The sequence below is a fragment of the Caretta caretta genome, chromosome 1, assembly GCF_965140235.1.
Source record: "Caretta caretta isolate rCarCar2 chromosome 1, rCarCar1.hap1, whole genome shotgun sequence".
NCBI lineage: Eukaryota > Metazoa > Chordata > Testudines > Cheloniidae > Caretta > Caretta caretta.
In genome coordinates this window covers 248467792-248490952 of record NC_134206.1, presented here as the reverse complement: position 1 = coordinate 248490952, position 23161 = coordinate 248467792, and the positions used below count along the sequence as shown (strand labels likewise).

The following is a 23161-nucleotide window of genomic DNA, read 5'->3' as shown; positions in this document are numbered from 1 at the left end:
TTCCAAGCTGCTCTTCTCCCAAACCCTGCAACTGAATAGGCCTGGCACTTTGAGACTCAAGATTCTTCTCTCCACATACTTCAGATCAATACCATCTCCTTCTGTTCTTCAGCCTATAGTAAGGTTTATTTAGCTGATCCTGTTCCCACTGAAAGATTGAAAAGATTGGTAATGTTTATCTTAGAGATGAGCCAGTTAAGAGGAGACCTGATAAAGATATACAAAATAATGAATGAGAGATCAGGTGGGTGAGGTAATATCTTTTATTGGACCAGCAATGTTACCTCACCTATCTTGCATCTCTAATATCCTGGGACCGACACAGATACAACTACACTGCATAAAATAATGAATGTCATACAGAAGGTAGATAGTGCACTTCTGTTCAGCCCCTTTCAGAATACAAGAACCAGGAGACATTTGAAACAGAACATCAGCAAAGTTAGACCCAGTAAAAGGAAATTCTTTTTTACATAGTGCACAATTCACCTACAGAACTCCTTGCCACACAGTACCACTGAGGGCAAGAGCTTAGCAGGTTTAAAAATGGATTGGACATTGGTATGGCTAACAAGAATATCTAGAGTTATTTTAGTACAAATTTAGGGGGAAAAATTGAGTTTGGATACAAATATTAACTCTTCCACTTGGGGGCTTCAGGTTTTAGGCCAACCTCTAACTATTCAGGATTAGGAAGAAACTTTCCATAAGGACAGGTTATCCCATAATTGCTTTCTGAAGGGCTGCTGGACACTGTGAAAGACAAGGTAATGGACTACATGGACCATTGGGTTTTTCCAGTGTGTCCTCTGTTTCCATGTCCTACCATGAGTTATCTAGTAAAGGGTGATTGGGGATCTAGGACAGACCATACATGGTTCTTCAGCCCTGCTTAGAACATTGGCTCTCTCTTATTTGCCTGTCACCAGAAAATCAGACATCCCCCTCTTCCCCACCTCAGTGTGCTCTCGGGATCTCACAGGGACTCACTGTAAGGGTAGAGGGGTTTTATTTCTGGACTCTGACTAAAATGTACTTACGATGGCATAATTGATGTTATTGATAGTAGTAAGCAAATGTACCCATTCTACAATTTACAGCAATGTTTTGCAATTTGTAGCAATATTTAGTAATTACACAATTCATTCATTAACTGAGTAATGCATTTAACTACTTTGCATGTGGTATTTAGGAGTGTCCCTTGTTATTTTGTTTTGTGACTTAAGGGCATTAAGAAGTTTCCAAGAATATGTACTTAGGTAATTCCCAGTAAATACAGATAAATTACAGGTACCTATTTTACTCTGTACCAGTAGCTAATGCCATTGTTGCTGCTGTAATAGCAGGGGATCCCAAAGGTCAGGATTAACGTATGTTGGCAGATCTGGGTGGAGTGCCAGGACTGAGGGTGTTGCTGTTCAGGAAGGAGTGAAACACATTGTTAAATTTGTGTGGGGCCCTAGAATTGAAATATCAGAGGAAGTTGCTGGTCAGCTACATTAGCAGGGCTGTGTGAAGGGAAGTTTACCCTACAACTAACTGTCTATGCTATGCTCCAGACCCTCTTCTGGTTATAAAGCAGCATAACTCCACTGAAGCCAGTAGAGTTATGCCAACTTTCACCCGCCGAGTGTCTGGCACTATGTCTGGTTTTAACCAGAACTATCAGTCTCTCACCCACAAGCACAACAATTCCCATATGCATTATATTTTGTTTGTAAAAGGCAGTGAGAGATTATGGGGATGACTGGCTGGCTTAGAGGATTGGATAAAGGGCCATAGAGGCTTTTACATTTAGGACACTACCCATTTCAGGTTGATAGTGACTGAAGATTGTTGCCATCTGATGACTATTTAGTAGCCTGTTGCAAAATGAATTGCTGGGCTCAGTCTATTTCCTAATTCCCAGGTTTTCACACTCTTCCCCTCCTTCCTAACCCTTTCCACACAGTATCATGATCAGCACTAATTACCATCACTGCTGACACCCTTAGTAGAAACATCAAGGACCTAATGGTCCTGAAGATTAACTATCCTCCCTGCATGTCAGGGCTGAGGTACCGAGGTAAGGACTTCCCTCCTTTCAGAGCTGTGAGTATGGCACCTTTTGCCAGCACAATCCTCCTGTATCTTTTTTAAAAGACGTTTGAAATGATAATGGAGAAAATCCCCTCTGTTCTTAGTAATCCCTCATCTGATTTCTTCACTTAAAAGCCTCTCATAATCTCCAGAGACAATTGCCCAAAGGCTCTGTCATGAGAGGAATGAAGACAGAGCCCCAGCTCTTCAGGAGAGCTCTGAGACACCTTTAACTGTAACATAACTGATGTTTTTATAGAGTTCCAGATCATTTACTGTTATTAAACACTGCAGTGGCTTAATCCTTCCTCACACAACGTGCAAAAAACAAATAACAGCTCGATAGACTTCATCTCTCATGAAGGGCAGACAGTGCAGGCCAGCCAGCATGAAAATACCTTAATTATACTTCGCCAGAGAGATATCACAGGGGATGAAAGAAGGCACACATTTCTTCTTTCGTCACTTTCCTTGGGGGGAATTTATTTGAGGCATACAAATGATTGACAAAAATGACTCTTGGGGAGGGAGTTTCTGGAAGCTGAAAAAAGAGAAGCCTCTGGAACAAATAGAAGGATGCACCTTCAGTGGACACCAGCAAGCACTCATGGGAGCAGCTCCTCCATTTCCTTACAGGAAAGCCTGCCCAATGAACACTGGGCACTGCACTGAAATGTCCTATCACTGGACACTAGACATATTTGATCAACTCTTTGTTTGACTTTGGGAAGGACAGCCCTTCTTGATAGACACCACAGAGGTCTTTGCCCTCACTGGACACAAGACATTTCAGAGGCGATACCTCACTGGAGCATACAAGAAGCATTCCTTTGATGGTTGTTCAAACATTCTGCCTAGCTACTGAGGGCCAGATTTTTAAAGGTATTTAGGTGCCTAAGATGTAGATAGGCACCTAATGGGATTTTCAAGAGCACTTGGTGCCAAACTCCCATTGACATTTGTGCTAATTACAAAATCACCACACAATTTCATTCTCTATTCAGGTGAGGCTCCATTGAAATTGCAGGGAAATAGGCATGTCAGAATTTAAATCCATTTTTGGTTCTTAATCCAAAGCCTATTGAAGTCAATGGGAGACTTTCCATTAACTTCGATGGCTTTGGATCAGGCCTTTGCAAGCTGTATTAGATCTGGTATAGTAGGCAGCATTGCAAATTACACTTATGGTACATTGGGCCTATTCATCCTTCTCTTCATCTTATACATCATCTAATATGTTTACGTTGTGCAGAACATTTGATAAGAGTCTCAAAATTACCCATCTCTAACTCTCAAGTGATCTGTGAATACATTTTTGTGTGAATACCTGTTACAGGTAACTAATCTGCTTACAGTGTGCCATGGTAAATGATAGCACTAAAGAAACGTATCAATGCTGCCATAGTAAACTAGAGCAAAAACTAAAAATAATTTTGCTTTCTCTTTCTTGGCAATTCATGTAACACATTGCAGATTACTCAAATGGATAAAATGGGCTACATAAAAGAAATATGTAGCAGAAATGTTTTACTTATGTTAGTTGGCTCTTGGCACAGGAACAGAGAATGCTGGAAAAGGCCAAGATAGCCTGTCTCATCAGCTATCCTGTCTCCAGCACTGGGGAGTGCTGGATATGTCAGAGTAAGAATTAAAAGTGGGCTTTCCAAAAGCTCCCAGCATTGGCTTACCTCTGCTCCAACTGAAGTCAATGGTAAAACTCTCATTGACTTTTCAGTGGAGGCAGAGTTAGGCCAGTGCTGAGTGCTTTTGAATTCCCACCCTCAGACCCTAGAACTCCAATAATGCACCTTCTTGTGAAATAATGTATCATGTGGGGAAACTTTTTCCTGACTCTCCTTGTTGATTGGCTAATGCCCAAACACACAAGGACTGATACCCCTTGCAATTCATATAAGCATAACCCTTTTCCAAATCTTACTAAGCTGTTAGTCTTGGTAATATTTTACTGCAGTGAAGATGAACCATTTAATTAAATGTTGCATAAAATTGTATTTCTTCTCATCTTTTTTATATCCATTGCCTACTAACGTGTCTTATATTATGAAATAGAAGTGTGCAGTTGGTTGATCTAAAGTGAATGCAGCACTGAAGGTGAAGTGGAGGCATTAATTAATATAATGGCATGATATTTTCCATTGTATTCGCTTTTCCCTCCTTAACGTCGTCTATTTTTTGACCAACATTAGAGTAGTGAATAGAATCTCTCAACAACAATTTTCTTTCCTCTGAAAGGTTTGGTTCAAAGCCTATCAGTATGTAGGGGTCATCTAAATTGTTCCTTCTGAATGGTTTTCCCCACTATCTTGCCTAATTAGGTCCTTCTGGAATTCCTCAAATCCTTCCTTGCCTTTCCTGACTAACCTAAAAAACTGCCATCAGCAAATTTTGCCAACTCACTATTCACCTCCTTTTCCAGGCAGTTAATAAATATAATAAACCACCCGGCTCCCAGTACTGGTTCCTTGGGCACCCCCATTTATTAACCTGTTCTGATGGTGAGATTTAATAATTTATCACTACTTCTCAACTTCCTGTGTCTACAGGCATTTCTCATTGTGTGCTACTGTGACAGTTCAACTCAGCTGAGGCATTCAGGATAATAGTCTCCAGATTTAAATTGAGAGAGAGTGGCAACTTGGCAGTCTCAGTGAGGTATCCTCAGTTCTAGAACTGACCACCCTCGTGTTCACAAGATCCTGACTTATTTGATCTTTAGAGCATTGTACAAAGCCTTTCTCATGTAAGCTGTTGAGAAAATTATTGTCATAAATATAAAGGGAAGGGTAAACCCCTTTAAAATCCCTCCTGGCCAGAGGAAAAATCCTCTCACCTGTAAAGGGTTAAGAAACTAAAGGTAACCTCGCTGGCACCTGACCAAAATGACCAATGAGGAGACAAGATACTTTCAAAAGCTGGGAGGAGGGAGAGAAACAAAGGGTCTGGGTCTGCTAGTACGCTGCTTTTGCTGGGGATAAACCAGGAATGGAGTCTTAGAACTTTAGTAAGTAATCTAGCTAGGTATGTGTTAGATTATGATTTCTTTAAATGGCTGAGAAAAGAATTGTGCTGAATAGAATGACTATTTCTGTCTGTGTGTCTTTTTTGTAACTTAAGGTTTTGCCTAGAGGGATTCTCTATGTTTTGAATCTAATTACCCTGTAAGGTATCTACAATCCTGATTTTACAGGGGTGATTCCTTTACTTCTATTTACTTCTATTTCTATTAAAAGTCTTCTTGTAAGAAAACTGAATGCTTTTTCATTGTTCTCAGATCAAAGGGTTTGGGTCTGTGGTCACCTATGCAAATTGGTGAGGATTTTTACCAAACCTTTCCCAGGAAGTGGGGTGAAGGGTTGGGAGGATTTTGGGGGGTAAGACGTGTCCAAATTACGTTTCCCAGTAAACCCCGTTAGAGTTTGGTGGTGGCAGTGGATATTCCAAGGGCAAAGGATAAAATTAATTTGTACCTTGGGGAAGTTTTAACCTAAGCTGGTAAAAGTAAGCTTAGGAGGTTTTTCATGCAGGTCCCCACATCTGTACCCTAGAGTTCAGAGTGGGGGAGGAACCTTGACAATTATATTTTTGTCCCAGGAGAAATTTTGAAATCTCAATATTTGTTTTCATTCTGAAATTAATAAAAATGTGAAATATCAAAAATTTTCATGGAACAAAAAGTTGCAAAAAAAATTCAGTTTACAACTATTGAAACACAAAATGTTGTTTCAAAATATTGATGCTTGACATTTCAAAATAGTGATTTTCTTCACAAGTGGAAATGGTGAACTGTCAATTTGAAGCAAAAGTTTCATTTACAATTTTCCCATTGAAAAATCAGAAAAAAAGTCAAAAGTCAAATTTTCTCATGGGAATTTTCTATTCTGATGAAACTGCACAATTTGCCAGGAAAATGTTTTGATTAAAAATTTTAACTAGGTCTTTTATCAAGTTTTCCCCAGCTAAAGGGAAATGACTTGAGAATGAGAGTTTTGATTCCAGTTTCTCAGTTGGTATAAGTGCATTGAAGTTAATTAAGGGAATTAAAGAAGTCAACTAGATGAAAGAGCTCAAGGACTTAAATGTAAAGGAGGCTTAAGATTTCCTACCAAATAAACTATACAGAAACTACCTGCCATTTACATTCCAAGCAAAGACAAAAAACTTGTAAGGAAAGGTTCCAGACTCAGCTGGATGAATAACCACCTTGAAAAGCAGAGAGCCTGTAGGTAATGGGGAAAGAGGTTGCTCAGCAAAAGAAAGCTATATCTTGGAGGTTGGAAAATATATGAATAAGGTGAAAATTACTAGATATCAAGATGAATTAGCCCTTGTCAAGAAAATTGAAATAAATAATAAGCAGTTTTTTAGTTATATAAATAAAAAGAGAATAAGGAAGGATGAGGCTGCAGTGTGATGGCAAAGAGATTAAAGATAATCTAGGTATGGCCCCAAAAGTAAATTAATACTTGGTCTCCATTTTCAATAAGGATGATAATATTGAACATGGGCATGAAGACAGGATTGCTGATGAAAATGAGTATGTAGAAATGAAAATTACCACATCTGAGGTGGAAGAAAAAGAGCTTAAAGAGCTTAATGTGTTCAAATCTGCGAAACCGGATAATTCCCATCTCAGCATACTGAAAGAACTGGCACATGAGACTGTTAGTGCAGTAGCAAGAATTTGTAATAAATCTATTTACTCTGGAGTAGTACTGTATGATTGGAGAAAAGCTAATGTTATACCTATATCTAAGAAAGGGAAAACAAAGTCATCTAGGCAATTACAGGAACCTGTTAGTTTGACTTCAGTAGTATCCAAGGCTTTAGAACAAACTGTGGAGGAAAGAACAATTAAATGGATGGAGGTAAATGGTAAAGATGGTGAAATGCAACATGGGTTTAGCAAAGTTAGATCATGCCAGACTAACTTGAGTTCCTTCTTTGAGAAAAGAACTGATTTTTTAGTTAAGGGAAGTGCAGGAGTTCTAATATATTGGGACTTCAGTAAAGCATTTGACTTAGTACCATATGGGAAATTATTAGTTAAATTAGAGAAGATGGGGATTAGTACAAGAATTGAAAGGAACTGGCTAAAGGGGAGAAGGCAATGGGTTGTGCTGAAAGATGAACTATCAGACTGGAGAGAGTGGAACTTGTGGAGTTCCTCATGGATTCAATATTTCTATTAATGAGCTTGGCACAAAAAGCAGGAGCGTGCTAATGAAATTTGTTGATGATACGAAGTTGGGAGGCATTGTCAGTGCAGAGGGGGATCGGAATATTACACAGAAAAATCCAGATGGCCCTGAAGACGGGAGTGACAAGAATGAAATGAAATTCAATAGTACACAGTGCAAGGTCATGCCCTTAAGGTCTAATAATAAGAGTTTCTGCTACAAGCTGCAGGCTTGGAAGTTGAAAGAAACAGAGAAGAGAGACCTGGGTTTGTAGGCTGATCACAGGATGACTATGAGCCATCAGTGTGATGCGGCTGTGAAAGAGGCACATGTGATCCTCGGTTGTATCAGGGTGAGGCATTTCTAGTAGAGACAGAGAAGTATTAATGCCATTGTACAAGACACTGGTGAGACCTCCATTGGAATACTGTGAACAGATCTGTATCAGGGGGTAGCCATGTCAGTCTGTATCCACAAAAACAATGAGGAGTCCGGTGGCACCTTAAAGACTTACAGATTTATTTGAACATAAGCTTTCGTGGGTAATAAATCTGTTAGTCTTTAAGGTGCCACCGGACTCCTTGTTGTTTTTGAACAGATCTAGTCATCCATGTTCAAGAAAGAATAATTCAAATTGGAACAGGCGCAGAGAAGAGTGACTAGGATGATCAGCAATTTTGCGGATACAGACTAACACGGCTGCTACTCTGAAACCTAGGATGATCAGGGGAATGGAGGGTCTGTGTTATGAGACAAGACTGGAAGAGCTTGGCTTGTTTATCCCAGTGAAAACAAAGGCTGAGAGGGGATGTGATTGCTCTCCATGAATACACCAGAGGGATAAACACCAGGTAGGGTGCAGAGCTATTTAAACTAAAAGACAATGCTGTCACAAGAACAAATGGCTATAAGCTGGCTATGAATAAATTCAGGCTGGAAATTAGAGGAAAGTTTCTAATCATCAGAGGAGTGAGGTTTTTGTACATTAGGAGTTGTGGACGCAAATAACAAGATTTACAAGTGTGATTGTGTAACATGGGGGCAGGAGTCAGGAGCCCTGGCCTCACTTCCAGTTTTTGTCAGATGATATGTTCCCAAAAGCTCATGCTTCAGGGCTTCAGCAAGCCACCTGCAGAGGTCAGGAAAGGTTCCTCCTTCCCCCAAGTATATTCTGATTTGCTTTGTTGCCTTGTCTCCTTCCTCAGTCCTGGCCACTACTGGAGATGGGACACTGGACGGGGTGGGCCAGGGCTCTGAGGTAGCACCAAGCATTCTCTCTCTCTCTCTCAGGTGCTTGGCTGGCTGGTTTTTGTTCACATGATGAGGGTCTAACTGATCACCATACGTGGGGTTGGGAAGAAATTTTCACCCAGGACAGATTGGCAGTGACCTCGGGGGCAGGGTGGGGGGTGTTCCGCTTTCCTCTGACGCATGTGACTATGTGTCACTTGCTAGGATTATGTGGGTACATCTCATTTAATCAGTTCCCTGCCATTGCAGTGGCCTTGGGAATTAGTGCATGTCAGTCCCTGCTATTCCCTCTTTGTGGCACCTTAGAGACTAACAAATTTATTTGAGCATAAGCTTTCGTGAGCTTTTGTGTAGCTCACAAAAGCTTATGCTCAAATAAATTGGTTAGTCTCTAAGGTGCCACAAGTCCTCCTTTTCTTTTTGCGTATACAGACTAACACGGCTGCTACTCTGAAACCTGTCTATTGTTAATGGGGACGGAGAGCATTTTGGGGCATTGTCCGTTTTGAAATGTACATTGTGTCTTTCTAAAGTAATTGCACATCCACTGAGAGACTCACATGGTGCATTTAACACTATAAATGGAAATAAAAATAATACAGTGCAAGTGTTTTCCTCTGAGCCTATGATTACCAAGTTTCCTTAATGGCCTCTACTGACTGAATGTATTAAAACACATTTGAAAATATAAATTAATTATATGCATTGCCTCCCCCGCTTATTATCCATTTTGTTAATGTAATACCCTCGGAAACAATTGTGGGTAAAGAGGTTTTAAAAGTGACAAATGGAAAATACTAGGAACAGAAACAAACATAAAAAATAATCACTCAAATATGTGTTATGAATCTCTTTTTCATCAAAATTGCCTTTGTTTTCAGTCCAAACATACATCTGTGAAATTGGAGCAATTTTTACAAAATGCTGACAAATTTGACATATGGCAATTATATTTCCTGTTAGGATGGGAGAATCTAGTGGCAAGTTTCACATTGCTTTTCAAATTTCAAAGGGGCTTCATCTCAGCCTCTAAGATTTGTTATACAGTGGTATCCTGTGTAAAGTGGATAGGTAGAAGTCCAATTTAGAAACCATGGTGATAGGAGGACAGGCAGGCAGACAGACATGGGTGAGCAACATTGTGATTCAAAAGTTTTCTACTTCAGAACATATCTGAACAAAATGTAAATCATGGGTGCAATGTCCCACACTGTATCTTACATAAAATGGAAACTGACAAATGGGATATTTTAAATATATTGTCATATATCACTTCATAACTGCCTAGAAATTACAGGCTTTGTCCTTAGCTGGTGTAAGTCAGTGTATTACATCACCTGGTGATCTGGTCTTAAATGCATATTTAATAAAAGTGTCCATTTTTGGCCCTCTGCAGATTTATGTCTGTATATATTCTGTCTGGGCCTTCAGCAAGACAAGTATTTTATTTATTAAGAAAAAAATTCTTTTCAGACAGTCTCCTCTCTCTAAATCTGTCCTCAGTAACCCTCTCAGGTGTTCCAAGCTGCTAAGGGATTTCACACCTATCCTGGAAATGGCATATTTATGCTGATTGTTAACACTGTGGCAAATTAACAGCTCCACCTGAGGCACTGGGTTGGTCAAACACTATTGTTCTGCAGCTGAGACGTATGAAAAGGTGGAATGGGATTTTTCACTTGGCAATGATGAAACATGAAGATGTCAGGCCTGGGAAATCCAGATTGAAAGTGATAGAAGTATTTGGCCAGACAGCAGAATAAGCTATAATCAGAGGAGTTGTAGCTGCAGGCTTTAGTCAGTGTACTTTTAGATGTTAGCGAATCACACAGAGAAATAACTGCAAGGAGACATTTCATTTTCTAAATTAGTACTAGCCTTTCAATCACCATTTAGGGCCCCACAGGTCATCCAGCAGTGTATTAGACGTATTTGTCTGCCTTGCCTCTATCCACCTTTATTGTTTGTGTAATTTGAGAGACTCATTGCAACTGCACTTTTGTGGGTCAATCTTAGTTGCTTCTTTTGCTACATGTGTGGAATAATACTTTTGCTTTGTACTTATGTAATTGCTTTTATCCAAAGATCTTAATACCCTTTATGGACATAAGTTCTACAAGCCATGCAATAATCCTCTGAGCCAGTTATGTTTAAGGATACACATTTTACAGGTGAAGAAATTGGCCAGGTTAAATGATTTGGTCAAGGTTACACAGAAAGTCAACGGCAGACCCAGGAGTGGACAAGAGCTGTGTGAACCATCCACTGCAAAACCCCAAACCACACAGCATTCCCCTAGCTTCATGTTTCATTACAAACGGAAAGCTTGTGCTGGATTCACCAGCTGTCACATCCTTTCCAAACAAATGTAGAGCCACTTTCAAACAAACCAGGGCTCATTTGTACAAAACTAGGTGAAACTTAGGGGTTTCACCTTGATGTTTTGGGTCATTCAAAAACAACATTCAAAGTTAACATGAGCCCATAACAAACAGAAACCAAAGAGAAGGTTGGCATGAACTCCTACCAACCAAACCCATCTAGTTCCACACACCTCTACCTCTGACACCGAGACCTTTGGTGTAATTAAGAGATAAATTCCCCGCATCGTTCTCAGCTGGAAAAATGTCTTTTTTTTTTTTTTCAGCATATGGTCTTCAAAGACTAGGATGCCCCAGTTATTCAATAGGCCAATTTCACCCTGCCATGATTCCCCTTTGCTCCCAAAGACCCTCTTGCAGCTGGGCACAATAATGCCAGGGTGACCGCCTCAGTTGCCCATCACAGGTTCTCCTGGGTACAGTATTACCCTTACCTGGAGCCAGTTTGTTATCCCGCAAAGTGCAAATAGTTCTTGAAAGCCACAAAACAGCCCATTTATCCTACACAGTGCACATAGTCCCTAAAAGTCCAAAAACATAGTCCAACCACATACCAACATCAGTATTCCCTGCCACACCTGGACTTCCCTTCAGTCCCCAACTGTTCTTTTATCAAAGCAACCTCCCAGTCCTTCCAGCTGAGTCCTTCCCAGGCTTCTTCCTGGCTTTCCAGCTCAGGAAGGTCACAAACTAGCCCTTCTGCTGGTCTCGGGCCCTCAGTCTTCCCTGGCAATGTCCTTCCCCCCACCAGCGACCTCCTTTCCAATAAAAGCTGTCTTCCTCTAACTTTATCAGCCTCAGATACAACCCCACTCTCTTAATCAGGCCAATCTGGGATGCACTTGAACTGATACAGGGGAGCTGGGCCCACTTCACTTACAAGGGGCCAGCTATTGAGTAAAATATCCCCTTCCATCCAAATCCAGAACCAAATCCCTTACTGTTTTTACTCAGTTCTCACTGAGGTAAATTCCCGTGGTCTTAATGGGAGTTTGCCTGAGTAAGAACTTGCTAATTTGGCCGTCTGTCTGGATACACAACTATTTCATTCCCAGACCACTGCCTCTGCCATTTGCTCCTTCTCCCCCTCCTCATTGTACAGGTGCATGTCAAATTTCAAAAGGTGAAAAGAAAGCCAACAACACTGCAACCTCTTCCGTCATTTAAACTGAATTACGTGCCCTGCAGGGATAACGTCAGTTTTGGAGACGTGCCTCTTCGATTCTGCTGTATGTGTGCATGTGCTTCCCTGCCCCCCAGGAGTGGATGCTGGTATTCATCTTCTCTCTCTGCACGTTCTCTTTGCTCCAGTTTAAAACTTCAACTACTCTCCAACGTCTGTGAAAGCCTCGGGCTCATTTGCCTTTTGAGTCACTGAAAAAATCCTGATTATACAGAACCAGCTGTTATGTGCCAACAGCAAAAATTAGGGGAGGGAAGTGGATTTTCAACAAAGAGTCCCTAAACCTATACGGACTTCTAATTGAATTCCTAAAATCCCACCTGGGAGGCTTAGTCAATGTACCTCATCACCCTTCAGCCAACCCTCACAACCATCTTATGTGCTGTTCCTTTAAAAACTGTTCATTTTTGGAGCACCTATTCTAATCTCTGACCCTATTAACACAGGTTTTTCTTGAGCAGTTGTTTGGATTAAACAGAGAACACACTGACTCAGTTTGATTAGTACCTTCTGCAATTTAGCTGCTGAATTACCAGCCATATAGAAAGCAGGGAAATAAAGATGATGGGAACAATAGGTTCGAAACAAGGGCCCCCTGCTTCAACCTGGCTGTTATTTAGAGGGGCAATGCACATGACCTTTCCTTGCCAAAACAGTTCAACACCTGTACTGTGTTCTTGAAAAGAAGAAGTGGAAATGAGTGCTCAGGGTTGCGGTGGGCAAAGGGTTCTAACTGGGTCAGCACAATATTGCATGCGGTGCCACCTGTCAAATGGAGTTAACTGGGATTTGCCACGACTCTGCAATACTGTACGTGTGTGTGTGTGATAATATACACCATGTATGCATCACTTTGGTACCACAATGATAGATACTTTCAGAAAACCTAAGATAGATATAATGTGCGTGTGTGTATACACCCTTCACCATGCAGCTGTGACCGCTAAAATACATGCACACAGAGACTACAGTATATACACATATAGGGCCTGATTCACCAGCACATTACTCCAGTTTTATGTAGGTCTAGCTACACTGAAATCAGTGATGTTTTACCAGTGTAACGCTGAAATAAAGTATAGGGGAGTCAGATCCACATACTGTATACTTTTCATGCCCTAGTCTCACTCTCTCTTTATAATACACACACACTCACCGTATATATTGCTATATTTTAGCAGGAAAATATATTGAGACTAGAGTTGGGAGAATATTGCAAAAAACAAATGTTTGTGAACGTTCATTTGAATAGATTTACTTCAGTGGAATTCATAACCTTTCCCCCCGCTCATTTGGAGGTTTTGTTCATAAGTATGGTTGCAGAAAGAGAAAATATCTCATATACTGTACTAAAACAAGACTTTACCCCTAGACTGAAACAGATAAGAGCTCGACATTGTCATATGTAAAACATTTCTCAGGTGTGACTCTCTTCCGAAAATGTATAAAATTAGACATGGGTGATAGATTAACTAATTTATGGAATCCACCATCACTCTGTAAATGAGTTGCCATGATGAGTGCTAGCATATCACTGTCAGACAGTTAGACTACTGAAATCTCTCCATATACTGTATTTGTTTCTATTGCAATTAGTGCATGCTGACAGATCTTTTAACTGTGTACTGTGTTCACGTACTTCAGATATACTTGCAGTTTGTATTGTTCTCATAGAAGCTGTTTAGACACTTGTATGTAGGAAAACTCAAGAGGAATTAATACAACCTGAGATGGCTTGTATAGGTCACAAGATGACCCCAGGGTCATAGAACTTTAGAGATATAGGGACAGTTCCTGGGCTGCAATCAAAGAGAACTCAGGACAGCTCAGGAGATGGGTGCAAAAGAGTTTTTATGCTTTTATGTTTCCCTATCTTGGAGCCATCCAAAGGCTGGTCTGGAGGCTGTGTGCTGTTCTAATTGCTGCCAGCTGCCAACTCCCCCAAGGGATCCACAGCCTTGATTTCCAGGGCACAGGAATACCCGGCCACTTACTTTTTGGATTGCCACACCATCTGCACCAATAGCTGGGAAAAGGGTGATACTGGAGCTTCTGAAGGTTCATCAGTACCTGGGGATTCTCATACAAACAGGGAAACCTTGACAGCCAGATCCACCAGCTTTGCACTGTAGGAGCACCAGAAAGCAGTCCCAATATACTCAAGGATCAGGGACACAAGGCTATAATATTGTAAGTTACTTACATGTATATGCACCTACCTAACATACATGTGTGCAAACACCCGGTGTGTGTAACTTGCAATGTAAAATTAGATTGGTAAGTGCATACATGTGTATACCTGTTTTGCGAATGCACACTGAGTTTTTGCATGCAAATATATGTACACGCTCAACTTTAGAAATTTGGCCAGGCACAGTGTCATTCATTTAACCCTTTTATAAAAGTTACAGGTCCTTGAAAACTATACACAAACCCAAAGCAATATACATAATTAATTAAAGCATCCCAATTCTGAAGATACACATGCAGGATTTCCTAACAAAAAGAGATCAATTTATATTCTGTTCCCATTCATGTATCATCAATAAAATTGCCAGATAACTTGATTAAAGAATCTTTCATTTTTGGTGATGATGTCGGAAGGAAAAAGAAAACACAGTATGTTTCCAGGGATGAGGTTTACTCCTGCGGGCATTCTGTGCCAAAAAATAAAAATTCTGTGCACAATATTTTAAAATTCTGCAAAATTCTGCAAATTTTATTTGTCAAAATAACACTACATAATCATGCCAGTTTCAATTATTTTGGTAATTTTTTTCAAAATACCTGTCAGCAAGTATGTCTGTAACACCACAGACACACAAAAATTCTGTCAGAAATAGACAGTTAAAGAAACCACTATGACAACCCAGTTCCTGTTTCTCTGCCACCCTTCCCCCTAGAGTCCAGACGGAGGGCCAGGCACCCAAACCTCCTCCCTCCCAGAGCCCAGTCATGGGGCCCCTCTGGCCCAGACACCCGCACCCCCTCCCCTTAGAACCCAGATGCAAGGCTTCCCCTTGCCCAGACACCCACCCCTCTCCCCTCCAGAGCCCAGTGATCCAGAGGGAGAAACATCCTGATGCTAAGTCCCGGGCTTGTGTGGAGATTCCTGCGCACCGCTGTCTCCTTCCCTCAGGGCATACAGGAAACTGTAGCTGCTGGGAACCCTCTAACTCCCTCCCGTTCCACCCAGAAGTGTCTTCTATATGCGAGCTGGGCTTTGCCAGGTCCAGTGGCCCCTAGTGGTGGCTAGCAGCACTGTAGCCCATTTCTCTGGGGGAAAGGAAATTCTGCATGCACAACATTAATTTCTGCAAAATTCTGCAGTGCGCAGTGGCACAGAATTCCCCCAGGAGAAGAGGTTGAGCTTGCAATGCTGATAGTTAGAAAAATCTTGTTCTGACTTGTGAATTGATGAGGTTGGGTGGTTCTGGATATAACTAGCAATGGGTGAATATCAGAATGTTTAGCTGAGTTTAGGTAAGCAACCAAAAATTCAGATTCCTGACTGAGACTTAAGCAAATTTATCTGAACCTCTTTCCTCTAGAAACTCCACTGGAAATCCCATAAGAACAAACATCTTGTTTTTTATTAAAAGAAGAAAATTTGACATTTCATCACTTTTGAAAAAAATGACTAGCTCCATAGTTGTTCAACAGTGCGAGAAGTTTTTGCAAAGATTTTCTTTAAAATATTTCCCGTGATTTTTGGTGAAATTAGGAATTTTGATGGCAGTTTTCACTGAACTTTTGACTGTGACTATGTCTACGCTACCACAGTAAGTTGACCGAAGCTACACAACTCCAGCTACACAAATAACGTAGCTTGAGTCAATGTAGCTTAGGTCAATTTACTGCAGGGTCCACACTATGCTGGGTCGACAGGAGACACTCTCCCATCGACTTACCTTATTCTTCTCATTTGGGGTAGAATACCAGGGTTGACTGGAGAGCGATCTGTGGTCTATTTAGCAAGTCTTCACTAGACCCTCTAAATCACCTTCGGTGCATCAATCCCTGGAGTGTTGATCCAGGGGGTAGTGTAGACATAGTACTGGAAATATCAGAAGCAGAGAGAGGCTACTTGCTTTCAGCATGGCCTGAGATACAGTCTGATGAGAATAATTTTTTTCTTGTGTTATTTTGGTATTTCTATACATGGATGCACATAGAAAGGTTAAATATACAGATATAAATATGAACTAGATATTCTTATAATAAAAGATAGGTTTAGGTTCAGGTAAATTTTCAGGCAATTTCTAATTTTATCTAAATTGGATTGTCTATTAATTAATTACCACCCTGAAACTGATCCAAAATATAACTTTCCCCCCATTAGGAAGAACTTCTGCTGGATTCCTTCTCCAGTATCTATTTGAAATTGTTTGTTGTGGAAAGGAGAGTTGCTGCAGCTCATTAGCATTCCCCTGCATATACAAACCCAATGTCCTCAAAGTTTCAATTACTTTCAAGTAACTCAGTTCGTGGCCACACAATGATTTTAATGGGGAGAGTTTAACCTTGGGCTCAAAGGTATGTGAAACTTGGATAGCAAACGTCTGTTGAAAATAAAGCAGGGTAAGGCAAAAGAAGCCACAGACTGTCTTGGCAATGCCATTAACTTTTCTCTATCTAATGGGAAGCAACAAGGTGAGGACAGGCGGGGGAGTGTGGAAGGTGATATTATTAAACACACCATAAACCTGGAGAGTCCAGATCTGACATTGTGTGGAAATATGAACACTCATTCTGTCTGCTTGAATCCATCACAATGATTCTATAACCTTCTCTGTTTGGGGACCTCATGCCTCTCTGCTTTTCAGATCAGAGACCCAGAAGGCATAGGAAATGGGAAGGGAGGGTTTCAAGATTCCAAGGGCAACATCCTCAGCTAGTATAAATTGATGTAGCTCCATTGTGACTTCACAGCTACACACTATTTTTAGTGGGCTAGTTCAATCAGATCTAGTGCAGGTATGTCTCCTCAAGCTGGGAATCACACCCCCATAGCGTGATTGAAGGCTAGATTTTCTTCTGCACCAGAGCTGGGGGTGCATCAGGGAGCTGGTTACAACTTCCTGATTCACAGGACCAACCTCGACCAAGATGTAACTTAGAGCACAAATTATTCTTTTCAGTGGAAAATGCCAGCTCCTAACCAAAAGCCCCAAACCTGAACATTTTTCAATTTTCAGGAGTTTTTGACTTTTTAAAAAAAAAACCTTCAGTTGTCAAAATTGACACACACACAAAAAATCTCACTTTCAGGATTCTGGTAAAAAAATCAAAAATCTGCAAGGAAAGCAGACACTTTCCCTAAACATTTTCATTTAGTCCCAAACCCAATTTTCTGGAGGAAAAAAAGGGTTTTGATGGAAAATGTTTGGCAACCCCTTGTCAGAAGCCAGATTGCAGAGGTTTCTCACATTGTGGTCTGTGGACCACTGCTGGTCCATGAAGAACATGCCACTGGTGCATTGATAGCTACCTCACCATATGATACTAGGTTTGCTCCTGGTTTCCTGCTGTATTCCATATTTTTCTAATATTACTAGAGTTGCCAATTTTGGTTGGGCATATTCCAGGAGGTTTCATCACATGACATAATCTTTAAGTAAAGATTAATCCTTAATTCCTGGAGACTCCAGGTCAATCCTGGAGGGTTTGGCAACCCTAAATAATATTATCCTACATAATCACAATTGCTGTAATTGCCATTGGGCTAGTATGTGATCGTGAATATGAGGGAAGATAATCTGGGCAGCCATAGATAGAAAGAGTGTCGGTCCACAAAACAATACCTCTCTTCCACACTATGAAAAAGTTTGACAGCCACTGCCATATTGTATTACCCCACTTGAACCAGGCATTGTGATTTCTGAGCAAAACAATAGCAGCCAGCAGTGTGTGCCCGGTGAGATCACAAAAATGCAAAGCATGTTATCTTGCGATGGCTGAGGAGATTACTACTACCATGTTTTTTATAAACAAAAGGAGGGCTCAGGCTACCAAACTCCTTCCCCTTTTCTTAGTGCCAAAGCAGCAGCAAATTTACTACTCCACAAGAACAGCAGAAGCCAAACTCTTCCTACTTTCTATAGCAATGTTGCTAGGTAGGATAACCTTCCAACTAAATGCAGCCTGCAGTTGTGTAAGGGTTTGTGTTCCTTGAAGGTGCTGCAGTGCAAAGAGCAGTAGGACAGCCTGCCTCAACAACCGGTGTTGTCCAGATCTAGAGGAGAGCTGTTTGTGGTAGAAGACTTGGCCCAGAAGACAGGTGGTCCACATAAGAGGAATACTGTTTCAGAGACTTCAGAGCAGAGAGTTAGCTGGCTGTTTTGAAGATGAGCCTGTGAGACGGATTTAAGTAGAGGGCAGGGCCAGTCATTGAACAGAGCAGGTCAGCAGCCTAACAGGAGTGTTCAAGCCTGACAATGTTTGTGAGAAAAAATGGCTGATGTGGGGAGAGGGGAAAATTGATGTGCATGCATCAAGATGCTGTTTGACTGAAACCCACTGTCAGGTACAGCTGCAGGGGAGTCAGTCAGTTGCATTGTCATGCAAGGAGAGGTGTGTGGTTCAGGAAAGACCTCAGAACCTGCACTCCCCAGAAGGCTTCAGGAACATTATGAATGTGATGCCATATGGCCTCCAGGCATAGAGCTACTCACTGGTACACACTACACCCTCTCCAATAGTTATCCTTTGAAATATACTGTGATGCCTTTGGTCCTGATGCCCAAATGGTACTGCACCTTGCAATAATGGAAGGGAAAAAAAATGCCAATGAAAATGTGCTGGTTTCAAATTTGGGATGCCACAGCATCCCCCTAACCTTTTTTGTCACAATTTTTCAGTTGCAAAATGAAAGCCCAATGGATTTGTCACGAAAGGCTGCCTGCCAGCATAACCTACAGATTCCCTGCTGTGCTTTCTGCCAGCTGTTAAGAGGTCTTGCTGCTTGGCTCTTTGAGGGCTCAGAATTTCCATCAGCAGAACCAAGTGGCTTTCATTCCGAATGCTCAAGAAGTTCAAACTCAGTCATGAAGGGCTATTGTCATTTCCCCAGACAGTACTGGTCCTTGGAAAGATTGTCTAGCGTATTCTCATCTCCCAGAAAGGATTTCATAGATATCACACACACACAGAAATAATGCACTGACACCTCTGGCCAACACTGATATTCACATCTGTAAGGAACAAACCAACCTCAACAGTGCTCCAGGCAAAGAGGAGTAGGTGATAGATTCTTCCTGTGAAGAAGGTGTCACTTTCTGCAGTGGTCCCCTTGTGGATGTGCTCTGTAGCTGAGTGATCTGTCAAACATCTGTACAAGCTATGTGCCTCATTCACTGGGTATGCCTGCTGAGTTCTCATCCCTTGGTAAGAAGCAGAGAGGTTGCGAGAAGTAACAGAGTGGAGGAGTCCAGCAGCAAAGAAGACAATGTGACAGCCGCTCATATTAATTAGGTGAGGTGGAATGGAGGGTGCAGCTGTGCTGTGGGTTACTGTGGTTTGAATGGAACTTGCTCATTGCATATGCCACAATAAGAGGCATGGGTCAAGGACAAATTTCAACAGTCCAGATGAATAGATCTACTATAACAGGCACGCATTGCACAGACATTTACCTCTGTCCCCAACTCCTTGAAAAATAACAATGCTGAAATCAGAGCAGGAGATTGGGAGCCAGGTGTCTCTTCAGTGTATATTTCATCAGAAGATTAAAATTTTAAATAGTGGAAAGTGTGATGGTAAATTTAGCATGAAAGGAATTGAGGTGTGTGATCACAGCATAGCATCTCTTGTGTAAAGTATTCATTCCAAAGGATACTTGTACAATTACTTTATTTGCAAAAGGCTTTGAGGTATCCAGTTGAAAGGTTCTAGATAATACGACAATAATACTTTTCACTTATGACACTGACCACCAGGGAAGCTAAGTGTTGAGCTACTCGGTGGGGGCCGTAGCATTTCTTAGGACCAAATGGGCAAGATTCACAAAGAAACATAGGCACTTAGAAAATCACTGGGATTCGCAAAGCCTAAGCTGGGCACGTAGGCTCTCCATACAATGAAGGGGAGAGGTAGGCACCTCAGAATGGGATTCCCAAAGGCCAGCATGCTAGGTGGCTCCTCACCTAAGGTAGCGAGTGAATTAGAAATGCCAAGGAGAGGGGTGTGTGCTAAACTCCTCTCTTCTCAATGAGTTAAATGCTTAAGACCAGGCTGCAGGGAGGTATCTGTTGCCTCTTAGGATTCTCAACTGCAAACCCCCTTTGGATGTTAGGTCCTCCTCCTCCTTCCTCGCATTTCTCAGTCACCTTTGGGGCCCAATCCAGTAGGTGAGCTCTGAGCATGCTTCCCAAATTGGGTCCTGCAGGTGAGTTAGGCAAAGGAGTGCCTATCTTCCTGGGTTCACGCATCACACTGAGGCTTAGGCATCCAGATGTCTACAGCCAAGCAGCAGCGAGCATCACGGAGGCGAAAACAGAGGTGCCTAGGGACATTTTACTGCAAAAAAATAGGTGCCAACCGAGTTTATTTGCCAGTAGGGTTCTGAGCGGGCATTTTGTGAATCCCGATGGGGCCTAATTCTGGGATTTAGGTGCCTAAAGTGGCAGCTAAGTGCCTAAATCCTTTTGTGAAACTAGCCTAATGATGTCACTGTATATGGCTAACCAGATTACTAGATGATGTCACATCACTCTCAGAAGTATAATGTTGCTATGAATGGAGAAGCTGACAGGACTCCTTAGGGTGACAAAGTTCAATATGGTGCCAAACACTGGTTGAGAGGCAGGTTATGAAGTTAAAAAAAAAAAGATACCTCCAATATTTCAAGACATCAGAGTGGTTCAGAAGTCCTAGGCAGCCCATTTCAAATGAAACCTCCACGCCACCCACACCATCTACAGCAAATCTGGAACTTAATTTTGAGACAGTAGTTTGCTCTCACACTCAAATCCGGCTTGCCAAGGAGACACAATAAGGAATTCTTTAGATCTGTGTCATTGGGCAGCATGTCCTAGTTTTCTGAGCTTATCCTGTTTAATAAATATAATTCCATTAATTATGTTTCTGTGTATCTGACAGATACAGTAGCTTCTCTAATGCATCAGGAAGCAATGCAAAGCCAGTAAATGATACTCTTCAGAATGTTGGTGACAGATGAAGGGCGCAGGCACATGAGGAAGTGGGAAGGGGGCAAAGATGACCCAGAGCATTGCTACACCTCAGGCACATGCCACCCAATTCACAGACCATTTCTGAGACACTTCCCTTTCGGGATCATTGAGAGGGTTGTTTTTTTTTAAATTGTTTTGTTTTAAAACAAAATTTGGGGGGTTCCAGGAAAATGCTGATCCATTCTGGGGGAAAATGATTTTTTGAAACCCATGTGCAATTTTTTCAAAAATACTTTAAAATATTGTTTCCAAAATACAAAGAACTTCTAGAAGAAAAATCCACATGGATTTGGTGTATGAAACCATGACCAAGCCTTTCCCTTTCTGTTATAACTAATGTCTTAAATGAGATTCTCTGTCTATGCTCCTGGGTTTGTATTTGTATCATGAAGATTAATGTCTTGATATTGTTGAGCACCATTATACATAATGTACATTGTGACGTTATTGACATGAACTGTGACCGTATAGATCATCGTTGCAACCAAGGTCCTATGGTTGCACCAGGTTTTGTATAGAGGTGGTCAAGTGGGGTGTCTATGGAAAAGTTGTAGTTTGCTGGTTATGATTACGCTGTCTGTATGTGTGTATCATTTTTGTATTTGAAGTTATGAATATTGGCTATGTATTTGTATCTCAATGTGTTTGATTCTAAGTAGCCTCAGTGAAGCATTTGGTCAGCTTCTTGAGAAAGGACTATTCTCAATAAGTGCCCAATCAAGAAACATTTAACTGACAATGGACTTTGGGAGACGCCAGTCCACATCTGAGCTTTCCTGGGAACGTTCAAACTAACATGTAAACGATGGTGTTGGCCTGCAAAAAGCTGAATCATTCATAGACATGTGACTTGCCCAGGTGGCTACAAAGTCCATCTTGTTGCTGTGACTTTGCACAGGAGAACAAAGGGGTTTCTGCCCACAAGAGAAAGAATATAAAAGGCCCTGGAAACCCCTCCATTTTGTCTTCAGCTGGCTTAAGAGATGGCCTCTCCACCCCAAAGAGATGCCTGAACGAAACTAGAACAAAGGACAGTAACTAGGGGGTGTGAGTAATTGCTGGACCCAGACTAGGAAGGAGTCTAGTCTGTGAAAAAAGCTTATTGGAACATCTCCGAGGGTGAGATTTACCTGCATTCAGTTTCCTACTGTATTGGGCTTAGACTTGTGTGGTTTTGTTTTATTTTTCTTGGTAACTTACTTTGTTCTGTCTGTTATTACTTGGAACCACTTAAATCCTACTTTTTATAGTTAATAAAATCACTTTTTGCTTATTATTGAATGCAGAATTAGTGACTAATACCTGGGGGAGCAAACAGCTGTGCATAGCTCTCTATCAGTGTTACAGAGGGCGGACAATTTATGAGTTTATACAGAGTAAAATGGACTTATTTGTGGTTTGGATCTCATTGGGACAAGAGCACTTTCTAAGCTGTTTTTCAGTTAACTCTGCAGCTTTTGGGGGACGTGATTCAGACCTGGGTCTGTGTTTGCAGCAGGCTAGCATGTCTGGCTCAACAAGACGGCACTGAAGTCCCAAGCTGGCAGGGAAAATGGGCTCAGAGGTAGTCTCAGCACATCAGGGGGCAGTCCCAAAGGGGTTTCTGTGATCGAACCAGTCACATACATAACACAGAGGCTTGGAAGAAAAAGCTAATGAGAATTCAGACAGGGCAGTTTAAGAGGCCTGTTTGCCCCAAATTGGCAAAACAATTCCTAAGGGCCATGTCTTAAAAACTCTCACAATGATCACCCAGGAGAATTATTAAAAGAAAGAAAGAATCCAGGAACTAGTTGATCTACCAGTAGAGGAAAAAGAAATGTCTGACAGTCAAAGACCCTAGTGTAGATTCTCTACTGAAGCAGAGCTCTGCTTAAT

At 41.4% G+C, this 23161-nt stretch overlaps 1 protein-coding gene across 10 annotated transcripts in view; it reads right to left on the bottom strand.

Moving 5' to 3' along the window:
• CHRM2 (cholinergic receptor muscarinic 2) overlaps positions 1 to 23161 on the bottom strand; it is a 242997-nt gene that overhangs the window by 158606 nt on the left and 61230 nt on the right. The window lies entirely within an intron of this gene.